Source organism: Periplaneta americana, chromosome 15 (assembly GCF_040183065.1).
Source record: "Periplaneta americana isolate PAMFEO1 chromosome 15, P.americana_PAMFEO1_priV1, whole genome shotgun sequence".
Taxonomy (NCBI): domain Eukaryota; kingdom Metazoa; phylum Arthropoda; class Insecta; order Blattodea; family Blattidae; genus Periplaneta; species Periplaneta americana.
Genome location: NC_091131.1, coordinates 10641791 through 10656116, shown reverse-complemented (window position 1 = coordinate 10656116; position 14326 = coordinate 10641791). Strand labels below are relative to the sequence as shown.

The 14326-nt window shown below is 35.9% G+C and overlaps 1 protein-coding gene across 1 annotated transcript in view; it reads right to left on the bottom strand.

The window, feature by feature from the left end:
- Nucleotides 1–14326, bottom strand: part of Sos (Son of sevenless) — a 106214-nt gene that overhangs the window by 50801 nt on the left and 41087 nt on the right. The gene's annotated exons all lie outside the window — the stretch shown is intronic.

The following is a 14326-nucleotide window of genomic DNA, read 5'->3' as shown; positions in this document are numbered from 1 at the left end:
AAGAGACGAATTAGTTTCTAAGAGTTGTTCACAATACAGTATCCAAGAGTATGGCCCTGACAGTTTTTGAGAGTTTGGGTGGAAAAATGCTGTTGTAGCAAGGTCGTCTACCTATTACAATGATTTATATAAATTACCAAGCACCAAATGCATAAAACAAGAAACTCTATATTGTCTTTATTTTAAATGTCAATATGAGGTCCGATAATAGTACATTATGCAACGAGCCTATAATGATAGTAATTATGGATATTTATGAAACGAGCGCAAGCGAGTTTCATAATTTTCATACGAGCTTCTTAATTACCATTATAGACGAGTTTCATACGACTTTTTATGCTCGACCATATTTCTAACTTGAAATTATCGGTATTCAGATGTATACATTTTATTTGTAGGTATCTGACAAGATCGGAAGTGACCTTGTTCTAGGTCGTGAATTGTGAGATGTGTGCAGACGCGAAAGTATTGATTTTTTCCGAGGAACAATAATGTCATTGACCTTGACATAGTCCCGTTAAACTTGATAATATTATAACCTTGATTATTGAATTCGACACTGAAAAACGAGATGACAAATTGAATTTATTTGAATATTATTTACAATTAACGCTAATTATTATAGTAACAGAACATAACCTTCTGCGACAGTATTGGATTTCCAGCCTCCGTGACTTTTCGCTAATTCTCTTCCGATTGCATATCCGAGAATAATCGATACTTGCGGTTTTATAATGGTAGAAAGCTGACCTGTCATTGGCTGAACAGTTATAACCTGAGTCGTCATTGGCTGAAAGACCTGACCTTTAATGAGTAGGTGTACTTTAATGACATGCATTAAAGGACTGCTACCAGGTGTATAATTAGTACATTTCGGCATGGTCGAGCATAAAAAATATTGAGGTTTCCCATTTTATACAGATTTTTATTTGCATATGATACAAGAACTACAATTATTTTGTTAACTATATCCTACTGTTTATATTCTAGGTAATTTCCGAGAACATATGCATTTGTCTTATCCTGACACGAAACTGATTCCTTTTCAGCAACTCTTTACATTCAAACCACTTTCAGACAGTATTCTATACCACTGCATCACCTGGAAACCATTATCCTCCAACGTGTTTCTTTCAGAGGCCCAAACAAACGGAATTTGGGAGGCACAAGATCTAGGTTATAAACCTTTAATACTGAACCATGCTCCATAACAAAAGGAGAACAATGGTTTGAACATCCCAAAAAATGGGAAGATGCTTTAAATTTTTTTGTACATGGTTATGTTGGCTATTTGAATTTCTGTGGCGAGTGTTCAGTTTCAGGTATGTGAGGAAGAGAAGAGAGTGAAGGAAGCAGAAAATTAAAATCATATTGTAAATGGTTATTCATTTACACTGTATTAACTGAGAAAAAATAATTGATGAAGGAACATCTTCATGTCCAACCTACAGAGTAACATTAGCGCGTCTGGCCATGAAACCAGGTGGCCCAGGTTCGATTCCCGGTCGGGGCAAGGTACCTGGTTGAGGTTTTTTCCGGGGTTTTCCCTCAACCCAATATGAGTAAATGCTGAGTAACTTTCGGTGCTGGACCACGGAGTCATTTCACCGGCATTATCACCTTCATCTCATTCAGATGCTAAATAACCTGAGCTGTTGATAAAGTGTCGTAAAATAACCTACTAAAAAAAAATCTTCATGGAAAGTGTTACGTCTATCCTCTGTTTTGAAATCGCAAATAACTGTGATAAACTGCAATAAATAAGTCTGGTAAGAATTGAAGACCTAACATTCTAAATTTGCTAAGTGCTAATTTTTCAAATTTAATTTTATTCAATCTAAGGGAAGAACATCCATATGAGAATATCATACTAAATTATCTTTGTCGTAGCTCAATTGTAAGTGACTCATTCGTGTGCCAAAATACAGTGTTGTAGGTATCTCAACATGCATTGCACAGTGTTTTTCATCAATATCTCAGAAAGTTGTTTTTGACACTAGCACATTTAAAATGTTAGGTCCTCAATTGTTTTCAATACCGCGAATTTCTGTGTATGTAATTTATTATGTTTCAGTACAAATTATATAACGGAATTAACAGATAAAATCTGACAACACTACTCAAAACTGTCAGACTCATATTCTGAGGAACTGTACTGTAAAATAACTCTGCCCTTTTATATGGTATTGAACAGCAACCGCGTATGTCAAAATATTCAATTTTACAAGAGAGCGAAAAAACATTTTAATATCTTGATAACAAACAAACAAAAACACGACAGTTAGCATTAATATTGGACATGGCAAATACAGCAAGGATATTCCAATTAATCAAGGTGTAAGACAAGGCTGCAGTATTTCACCAAGTTTTCTTCTAATCTATATGGACGATACTTTTAGAGAATGGAACAATAATCACCTAATGGTATTAAATCACTCCTAATTTTAGTATTAAGACGAAGCTATTTGCAGATGACCGGGTTTTAATAAATAAAAAGTGAAGATCTACAGAAATCAATATATCAGTTACAAAGAATAAGTGAGATGTATAATTTTAAAATTTCAGCACATGAAAAAAGACAATGGCTTTTAATGGAAAATACAGTGTCAGAAATGAAATTATTTTAAATGATACACCTATAGAAGAGGTCACTAGTTCCAAATACGTAGAATGTGAAGTTACGAGGGGGATCCAGGAAATAACGACCGTTCGCGCATACCCGCCGCGCAGCTGACTCCCCTTCCTTGTTTGAAGGTCAACTGGCTTCCTTAACATGTGTTCTCATAATGTTGTGAGTACTGGTTGCAACAAGTCGCCATTGTGCATTTTGTGTTACTTCAAAATGAACGACGCTATTGATAATCCCGCCGACTGTGAGGTGAGGAGTGTGATTCGATTTCTGAATGCCCGACATTTGAAACCTGCAGAAATTTACCGGCAATTGAAAGAAGTGTATGGTGATACTGTAATGAATGAAAGAAATGTGAGAAAATGGTGCGAAATCTTCAACAATGGGCGAACAAATGTCCACGATGAAACTCGACCCGGACGCCCATCACTCATCACAGAAGACCTGAAGACTAAAGTGAACGACAGAATCTTGCAAGACAGGCACACATCACTCGACGAATTGCATATTGCCTTTCCTGATATTTCTCGTTCTTTGCTTGGTGAAATTGTGTCACAACATCTTGACTACCACAAAATCTGTGCACGATGGGTTCCACGGCAACTGAGTGACCAACACAAAACTCAGAGAATGGCCTCAGCATTGACATTCTTGATGCGATATCACACAGATGGAGACGCCTTTCTTGATCAAATTGTGACTGGTGATGAGACCTGGGTGTCTCACAACACCCCAGAGACCAAGCGCCAATCACGTCAGTGGCATCATCCCTCATAACCCAAGAAACCGAGGAAATTCAAACAGACTCTCTCAACACAAAAAGTCATGGCTACTGTCTTTTGGGATCGTTTTGGAAGTGATGAAGGGTTGAAGAAGACAGTGAACACCTGGCTTAATGAACTGGCGGCAGAGGAGTATAACACGGGAATTCTAAAGCTAGTGAACAGATACGACAAATGTTTAAATGTAGGTGGTGATTATGTAGAGAAGTAAAGGAAGCTTCAGTTATGTAACAGACTTTGTTTTTTCAAATAAATATATATATATTTTAATTATTACAACAAAACGGTCGTTATTTCCTGGATCCCCCTCGTACTTACAAACACACAAGTGAAGTAGAAACAAACTTTCGATGTTCCAGCAGATATGTGGTACAACAAATAGAACACTGAAGGGTAAAACAAGAAAAGACACCCATATTCATAGACATTCTTGGCGCGGGCTTCCGGTGAATGATCAGCGAACTAATGTTTTTCGTAATCATAAACCAGAGTTAGCGATATGATATGAATCCCGTACAAGTAACCAGTCGATAGTCGGGGCTAGTTTAGCATGCTCGTAGCGCAGGCTAGCGAAATGTCTATGAATAGCACCCTCGAAGTTTTATAATGTAACAGCAGTACCAGTTCTGTTGTATGGATCAGAGACCTGGACTCTCACAAGCAATGACAGAAAGAAATTGCAAGCATCTGAAATGAAGTTTCTAAGATCGGTCAAAGGTTGCATTAGGCTAGATAAAATTAAGAATGACGACATAAGAAGCGAACTAAACGTGGTATCATTGGAAGAAAAGATTCGTAAATTTAGAGAGCAGTGGACTGAACATCTAGAGAGAATGGACGGCAACCGAATTCCAAGACGAATATTAACATATAGAGCAAAAGGAAAAAGAGACCGTTGGAAAGTCCACACCTGTGGAGTAACAGTTAGCGCATCTGGCCGCGAAACCAGGTGGCCCGGGTTCGATTCCCGGTTGGGGCAAGTTATCTGGTTGAGGTTTTTTCCGAGGTTTTCCCTCAACCCAATATGAGCAAATGCTGGGTAACTTTCGGTGCTGGACCCCGGACTCATTTCACTGGCATTATCAACTCCATCTCATTCAGATGCTAAATAACCTAAGATGTTGATAAAGCGTCGTGAAATAACCTACCGTTGGAAAGAGTCACTATGAAGCCAGAACAGGCTTTAAGCCTAATCCCTGAAGTGAAGAAGAAGAAGAAGAAGACAAACAAATGTCTGAAGAAGAGGCGATTTAATATCTTCTTGTACAGTTCGTATCCATGCCTGGACATAAGATGTGTTTGCAGAAGATTCGGTAAAACTTTTTTTACAAGGATAAAGCAGAATCTCATTTCCTTGGGTTTTTTTTTATACATATGTTGCTGTTCAACACCATCGATATGCAGAAGGTCTGAAGGTTCTCATGGCCCTAATTCACCTCAATATCCACTCTAATTAATTTTTTATGGACACATCTACAGACTGAAAATATCTTATAGTCCTAAAATATTGATGTACTTCTATAGTATTGTCCGCGCAACTTATCTAGGCACTTGGGTTCCCTAGTGCTCTCTCGCTGTCCCTCTCCTTCCCTCTCCTGCCACGCTACCGCTACAAGCAACCTCGCTATACCCCGCTTCCCCGCTCTTTTAACTGCCCAGATAAGTTGCGCGAACAGTATGTCTCAAGTCAATAGTGCCAAAATGAAAAGATCAGTGTTTAGCATCAGCTTAATGAGATTTGAAACTATGATGCTAAATGCACTATAGTGAACAGACAGACATCCAATGCATATGAAAATGTTTTATTTATATTAATGAATGTGTTTAAAGTTGAATGTAGACATAAGCAATTTAATGAAGTTCCAAATTGCGCATTCTTGTCACAAATACTACTTATATTGTTGGTTTTCTGTTACCTTCCCTATCTAAAATTAATTTCCCAGGTAATAAATCTAAGGAAATTTAAGTCTCGATAAAATGTAACACTAGTCAGAAATGATTTAAAATGTATTTTTAGAAGTTCTGCATCTGTAACAGTCAATGTACAAATAACAGTTGGGCAAATGAAGATACACAGAGTAATTCACATGCTCTTTCCATTTCAGTTTTATAGCAACCTCTCAGAACAGCTGTACCAGTTTTTACGAGATTTCGACGCAAGGTGAAGTATGAAACTTAAATATCTCTAGGGTCTTCCCTACTGAAAGCAGACAAAGCTGCATTAGCAGAAGTTGATATAAGACACTATCTTTGTTTTAAAAACGCAAATGAAGTACCTACACTTAATGAGTTCTGTTAGAAGGTGGCAGACCCTTATGTATCACTGCCACAAACTCAGCAACCTTTGATTGATGCATAATTTGGTTTTTCACATATTTCGTTTTATAATTTTGGCACTAGTGGCTTAAGATATACTGTTAATTAAAGTAGCCAGGAACAGAAGCAAATATATCATCGCTGATTTTGTGACAGTACACAACATAATTTTTCAGGAGGAAGAAAAAAATTAGTTACAAATTAATGGGCTACATATGAATATGAATGACATCATTGAAGATCAATGTACAGCTACTGATATTTAATTAATTTTTTCTTCCTCCTGAAAAATTATTTTCTGTACTGTCACATAGGAGATTTCATAAAATCAATGATGATATATTTATTTTATCTTATATTAAAACATTACTCGTAGAATTAATTTATATTCTCTTCCACCTAATTCCTCCACCTTATCTAGTACTTACAAACCATCAAAATCTGTACAGTCATATACATATTTTACACCAACATTATGAACTCTTTGATGTGGTTAACCATACCTGCATGAGTATTCAATTTTTGCTATGTAGAAATTGTGTATATTTGAAGAAAGTATAACTTTTCATTGTACATTATTACCAAAACAGTATTATGTATAACGACTGTAACTCAACAAAATCAGCAGTAATCCTGAACAAAATTAAGATTCATATTAATTTCAGACACAACTGTGTTCTTATATCGAAAGAAGAGTTTAAACGATCAAGTCTTATCCTTCTCGCCTATAAAATCTCTAATTATGAATGGCATGATCCATTTTGAATAGATCTTGATTTAAGACATGTATACAAAATTAATATCCATGTACCAGCATTTAAAATAATCTTATTTCTTTAGGCTGTAATGTATCTCAGCTCAATTTCAGTGTATGTGACAGCCAAGTATTGATACAAGTTATGTAGCTGTGCTTTCAATACTTCAAATCACATTGATAAAATGTCCTAATTACAGTTTTGTGACTAGTGTCGCATACTAACACAGATTCTGGAGTGATATGAATAAATTTACAACATCCTCCATTTTCTCTATTAACATTTTATAGTGAGTATCTTATACTGAAATGATCTTCGTGAACTTATGTTGTATTTAAATCAAATTACAGCCATATAAACCATGTGGCAATTATTTTTATCAAAATGATCAGAAGTTCATTTCAATATAACACACTGCAACAAACAATGACATTTTAACACTTATGATATCCACCCAACTCTCAATACAGGATACATGTTATCACTTAGGCAAAATAAAACTGTCTGACGTATTTTTATGAATTCTTCAAAGCTAAAAGAAATAATAAAATAGTAAAGAAAACAAATTATAACGACAGCAACTGACATTGACTAAAATGAAACATTTTATGTAAGAAGTGACATATACTGCATTTTTAATGAGCTAACATGGCCGACAGTTCTTGTTTGGGCCATTTGTGTACTCTAACATTCAACTGTTGGTTTTAACAGACACAATGCAGTGCCACCTATGTTCCTGACCCCAGAGCAGGACGGAGAAGCTCTGTTGTAGTCTACTCATGCAGCAACCACAAACGATCAATGCTTGCATCACACAGAACATAACATGGGACTGGGGCATACAAACTTGGAGTAATGAAAGAGAGTTTAAGAAGGTGTTCAGTTAGAATTTTAGATGCTTGGTTAATATTATTTTTTATATGTATCACACTACACTGTCGGAATATAAATATATAAATCACAACGCACTTAGTTTCCATGTGTGGTTTTGCTTTCCAAATTCTGCATTTAGTGTAATTTTTATTTCTAAAAAGAGAACGACACTGTATTTGTCAATGGCAAACAGTGAGCATAACTGGTAATGACCAGATATCTGTAATTCTACGCTGCACTACATTCAAAATTATGTGAGGAGGAAAGTCATTTTAAATAGCTCATGTCTTCACCAATTGTTATGGAATGTTAAAAATCCGGACATAGTCTTTCTACAGAAAAAAAAAAAGTTTCTTTACAATGTAAGCAACATTTGCATTTTGTTATCACAATAACAAGTTTGTTCGTTTAAATAAAGTTAAGTTTAACAAGTTTAATGCCAATTTAAAATTATGAAAGAGCGTTTTATTAATTTCCAGATGTAAAAATTAAATCATTTATTTAATACACCGTGTCCAGGCTAAAGGTATCAAGAAATAGTTGTTCATCATTTATTAACAGAAAGATATTTTATTATAATATGTTTATTTTTATAACAACAATGCTAGAACTCCATACAGCAAAGCAAGAAAATTGAAGAAAACAAAAATGATACGATTTATGTCACGAATTGCTAACAGTCAATATGTTGTTGTTGTTATCTAATGCCGGGCTTTGGCAACGAAGCCATTAGCGTTCTTGCTCTCCAATATTTCTCAGTGGTGGATCCATCAGGTAGGACTTCACAGGTTATGAGATGATCTTCAGTCATTTCTTCTTCTTTGTTGCATAGAGGGCAATTTGGATTTGTGTAAATTCCTATTTTATTCAAGTGTTTGGCCAAATAATCGTGTTCTGTAAGCAGTCTGAATTTTGCTACTGCAGATTTACGTGGGATTTCTGGAATAATTTTTTTTTTTTTTTTTTTTATTAAAATGCTCTATTTTATATCTTTGGCTTTGGTACATAGTGCTTGGTTTTGCTTGATTTTATATTTATTTTTAATTAGTCTTTTGATGGATGTAAAAGGTAGGCTTGTATTTGTATTCTGAATTAAATTGGATCCTTTTTTGGCAAGAATGTCAGCAGTTTCATTTCCAGCAATTCCGCAATGTGCAGGTATCCATTGCAATTGAATTGTTTTCTGTAGTTTTTGAAGTTGTTGGATCATTTTGTGACATTCTTTAATTTGGATTGACATCATTTTATATGAATTTATTGCATATAATGCTGCTTTAGAATCAGAGAGAATGACAGCATTTTGAAATTTATCTATTCTGTACAGTAGGTGTTGGAGTGAGATATGAATAGCCATTATTTCCGCATCAAAATTTGTTGTATGATGTCCTGCTGGTTGATAAAATGAGAATAACGCATACGTAATTCCTGATCCTGAGTTGTTATCGATAGTAGACCCATCTGTGTAGATATGTAACCATTCTTCTGGTGGGTATCTATTGTTCACAGCTTCTAATGCCAGCGCTTTTAGTACAGGTTTGGAAGTTTCAGATTTTGTAACTGGTTCTTCTAAATCTAGTTGAATGTTAATTGGTTCGAAGGTTAGAGGGTTTTCTCTGCTTAAAATGTTTTCTTTAGATTTAGATTTCTTTAGATTTAGTCAATATTAATCAGTCTAATTGAACGTAAAATCTGGACACCACAGCAAAACGTGAAGTCGTGCTTTGACTTGCAGAACTTCAATCTGTTACCAGAGTTCGACGCCAATTTCGTCTAGAATTCAATGTGGATCCACATATGTCGAAATCAATTTTGCAGTGGGATAGAACTCTTTTACGAGACAGGATCCTTGATTCCACAAACAGGCAAACATCCCAACAACCGGAGCCCAGGAAGTCTATTAGGCAGGCTAGTCATCAGTTACAGATTCCCAAATCAACTGTTCATGATTCTTCATAAACGACTCAGACTATGTGTGTACAAGCTCCAGCTACACGAAATGATTAATGTTGACTGTTAGTAATTCTGACATAAATCGTATCTTTCTTATTACTTACTGGCTTTTAAGGAACCTGGAGGTTCATTGCCACCCTCACATAAGCCCGCCATTGGTCCCTATCCTGAGCAAGATTAATCCACTCTCTATCATCATATCCCACCTCCCTCAAATACATTTTAATATTATCTTCCCATCTACGTCTCAGCCTGCCTAAAGGTCTTTTTCCCTCCGGCCTCCCAACTAAGATTCTAAATGCATTTCTGGATTCGCCCATATGTGCTACATGCCCTGCCCATCTCAAACGTCTGGATTTAATGTTCCTAATTATGTAGATGAAGAATACAATGCGTGCAGTTCTGTGTTGTGTAACTTCCTCCATTCTCCTGTAACTTCATCCCTCTTAGCCCCAAATATTTTCCTAAGCACCTTATTCTCAAACACCCTTAACCTATGTTCCTCTCTCAAAGTGAGAGTCCAAGTCCATAAAGAGTCCATAAAGAACAACCGGTAATATAACTGTTTTATAAATTCTAACTTTCAGATTTTTTGACAGCAGACTGGATGATAAAAGCTTCTCAACCGAATAATAACACGCATTTCCCATATTTATTCTGTGTTTAATTTCCTCCCGAGTATCATTTATATTTGTTACTGTTGCTCCAAGATATTTGAACTTCTCCACCTCTTCAAAAGATAAATTTACAATTTTTATATTTCCATTTCGTACAATATTCTCGTCACGAGACATAATCATATACTTTGTCTTTTCGGGATTTACTTCCAAACCTATCTCTTTACTTGCTTCCAGTAAAATTCCCGTGTTTTCCTAATCGTTTGTGGATTTTCTCCTATCATATTCACGTCATCCGCACAGACAAGCAGCTGATGTAACCCGTTCAATTCCAAACCCTCTCTGTTCTCCTGAACTTTCCTAATGGCATATTCTAGAGCAAAGTTAAAAAGTAAAGGTGATAGTGCATCTTCTTGCTTTAGCCCACAGTGAATTGGAAACGCATCTGACAGAAACTGACCTATACGAACTCTGCTGTACGTTTCACTGAGACACATTTTAATTAATCGAACTAGTTTCTTGGGAATACCAAATTCAATAAGAATATCATATAAAACTTCTCTTTTTTTCTTATTTTCTTTAATTCTTTTGCTCTGTTGTATAGATTTCTAGCATTGTTATTATAAAAGTAAAATCTTGGAAAGTTTCTGCATGCTGTGTCAAACATATAATAATAAAATATTCTTCTGTTAATAAATGATTAACAATTATTTCTTGACACCTCTAACCCAGACACTGTATATTATTAAAAATGTAGATGAATCTATTCCATTCAGGTTCTCAGCATCTAAACAGTGTGCTACATGTCGTCATGAGAAGTCTTTCCAATTTCTTTGCAACCATAACTGAATCAGTTTATTCAATATTTTCTCAAAGCTTCTGGAAAGAACTCAAACTACATAGACCAACTCAAAGCATTATGGATACAAGCCTGTTAAAAGGCCACTGTCAAATTTATAGAACACCACTTCAATAGAATTAGACATATTACAGAACTAGTTTCAAACAAACTAATCACCATGACAACTGCTTCCATTGAATACATATCATTTCTTGTGTGAAGAGAGATAAAAGATTTTCAAGATTATATGCAAATGAATGTAGTTATGAACAACTTAAATTACAAGTTTCGAAGGATCATAGAGTTCTAAGTTACGAAATTTTTCTATACACAATATTCTTGTACAACAAAGTCTGTAGTTGATCTGGTTGGCGAGTTGGTATAGCACTGGCCTTCTATGCCCACGGTTGCGGGTTCGATCCCAGGCCAGGTCGATGGCATTTCAATGTGCTTAAATATGACAGGCTCATATCAGTAGATTTACTGGCATGTAAAAGAACTCCTGCGGGACAAAATTCCGGCACATCCGGCGACGCTGATATAACCTCTGCAGTTGCGAGCGTCGTTAAATAAAACATAACATTTAACAAAGTCTGTACGCAGTTAAACAATGACACTGAAGTAAATGGGGGAAAAACTTTAAGACTAGAAGTACTTACAAACAATCTTGGGATTGACCAATAATGTGAGCTCCAAACTTGTAGGCCACTCATCTCACACAGAGCTACACCATTCCACTAAGAAAACGTTTAAGAATTCTGTAGGGAAGAAGTCTGAAAGGGGAATGTAACCTACTGACAGTTCCGAGTTCGCAAATAACTTTATTTAACCCCAGAATAGACAAGTTCTATAGCTTCAAGATGTATATTTCTAGGAAGCTGATTAATTGTATGTAAACTATTTCAACACAAAAATAGTTCGTCTTAAAGAAAGTCTTAATCCAATATCAAAATTGCAAACTGCATAAACAGTCTCTTAGAATCATCATAATTATGAATACTGATCACAGAGTGTATTTATTTTTTAACTGTGGAAACTACTGACTCTCAACATTTTGCCTCAAGTGTCCCCCTCTGAAACAAATTATTCTGTGAAACCCCAACCCAAATCTTCCTCTGTTTACCAGAAATTTCAGTTGGACTTGTTGGGGCTTGAACCTGCATCTTTTGACATGAAAAGCCAACTTTCTGTCTGTTGTGTTTTTTTAAGAGGCTATTTAACAATGTTGTATCAAATTCATTGTTGCCTAGCACTGCTGAAAACTGGTGAGGTTAGATGTAGAACTCACAGATTACCTGATATTCACTTTACAATTGGAGCAAACATCGGTAAAAACCTTAATACAAATGGAAAAGGTACCCACACCCAAGCACAGCAAGGAATTGCAAGTCCAACTTATTCTGAGCTATCCTATAGCCCCACACTGATGTTAAATTTAAAGTATGTTTTATTTAATGATGCAACTGCCGAGGTTATATCAGCGTCGGTGTGCCAGAATTTTGTTCTGCAGGAGTTCTTTTACATGCCATAAAATATACTGTCGCATTTAAGCATACTTAACACTGCTGTTAAAATTACAATAATCACATAATTGTTCCCTAAGATTCCTCCAGTTGCACCTGCAGTATTTCCCAATAATGAACTGAACAGAATTTTAGGATGCGTATTTTTCCGGGCTAGAGGGCCGTGGTCTGTCGGTGTTATAACCAAACGTTTCGTCCACTGCTCCGGTGGACATCTTCAGTGGCGTGGTACACGTGTGCGGAGAGCTCTGCTGTGTGTATCAGGAACTGGCATTGAGACTGGTAGCACGTCGATATTTAAGATGTGGGACTGTTGTTACTTGTCGTCACCGCGGTCCGCACCAGTGGCTTCGGTGTTCTGATTGTTTGTCGTAGTGTCTAATTGTCGGAGAAAGGGTTTGATATGTGTGCTTCTGAGGGCCGGATACCAAGCTATGTTGACAGAAGCACACATATCAAACCCTTTCTCCAACAATTAGACACTACGACAAACAATCAGAACACCGAAGCCACTGGTGCGGACCACGGCGACAATGACAAGCAACAACAGCCCCACACCTTAAATAGCGACGTGCTACCAGTCTCAATGCCAGTTCCTGATACACACAGCAGATCTCTCCGCACACGTGTACCACGCCACTGAAGATGTCCACCGGAGTTGTGGACGAAACGTTTGGTTGTAACGCCAACAGACCACGGCCCTCTAGCCCGGAAAACACGCATCCTATCAACGAAAGCCTACATTCCAAGATTGAACAGAATTTTGATTGTACTTATTCAGTTTTCTATTTTGAATTCATTTCAATAGCTTAAATGTACGGGAAACAAATTACAAGAAACCTAGCTAATAGCAGATCTATTTTAAACACATGAATTTCTGAATCAAACATTAATCCAAGAAAAGTGCTATCAGAATTGATCTGGGAAACTGTGAATGAGTGCTAAAATGAAAATCAATTTAATAAGATAAGTTTATTTTTGTTAGTCAGTGAAATTCTCATAAATGAAATATTCCTGAACTTGTATCTATTAAAAATAATACATAAGTTTCATTTCGAAATTTGACAGAAAAAGTATTACATGCTCACATTATAAACCATGGACAAATACTGCTGCAAATGCTAAGCATTTTCTAGCAATTACAAAGGTTTTGTAGTGCTTATTAAGACTAAGTGGGCGAAGTATGTTAAAATAACAGCACAGATTTAAAATTACAATAAAAGAGATTCTATGCTATGTGACTTTTGTTACGCTTTAATATTCTGGACTTCTTTATTTCTTTCCATAATGTTTACTTTCTCAGTACCAAAGGGAGGCTGTATGTAAATTTCAACAGACATACAATAAATAAATGAAAATGATTTTTCATGACAAAGTTCAAGATAATGTGAACTTAGAAAATTATAATAATAATCTTACGAATATGTCCGTACAATAAAAAAAGGAAAAAGTAAGTTACTGAAAAGACGGCAATAATTTTCATGTATGTGCAATATTTAAAACATTTTCCGAAATTAGTTGTGGTAAATGACTCGTTACGGAAATTGCATGTTTCCGCCTAACAAACAACACATAAAATGTATTTTCATTACTGTATTTACTTATGTTGTTTGTATATGAAAAGCCAAACCTATCATTTGCTGCTATGTAACAATTTAAAACCCAAGGTTTCATAAATACATGAAATTTTTTTAACAAATACAGTGTGACACAAATGGGAAAGTAGCTCCGTTTTGAAGTGATAAAGAAAGGGATAATACATTATTTTCTAAGGGAAAAAAAAAAAAAAAAAACTCGTAATTATTACACTGCTATGAAACACAGCACCACATTATTCTCAGACAACATTAATTGGTTTTATGTCTAAAAATTTAGTCTTCCCAGTGCAACCACGATGTCTATATGCACTTAATATTTTAGGAGAAAAATTCGCTCCGGCGCCGGGGATCGAACCCGGGTCCTTGGTTCTACGTACCAAGCGCTCTGACCACTGAGCTACGCCGAATTCGAACCACAGCACCGAATAGAACTTTCCTCCTT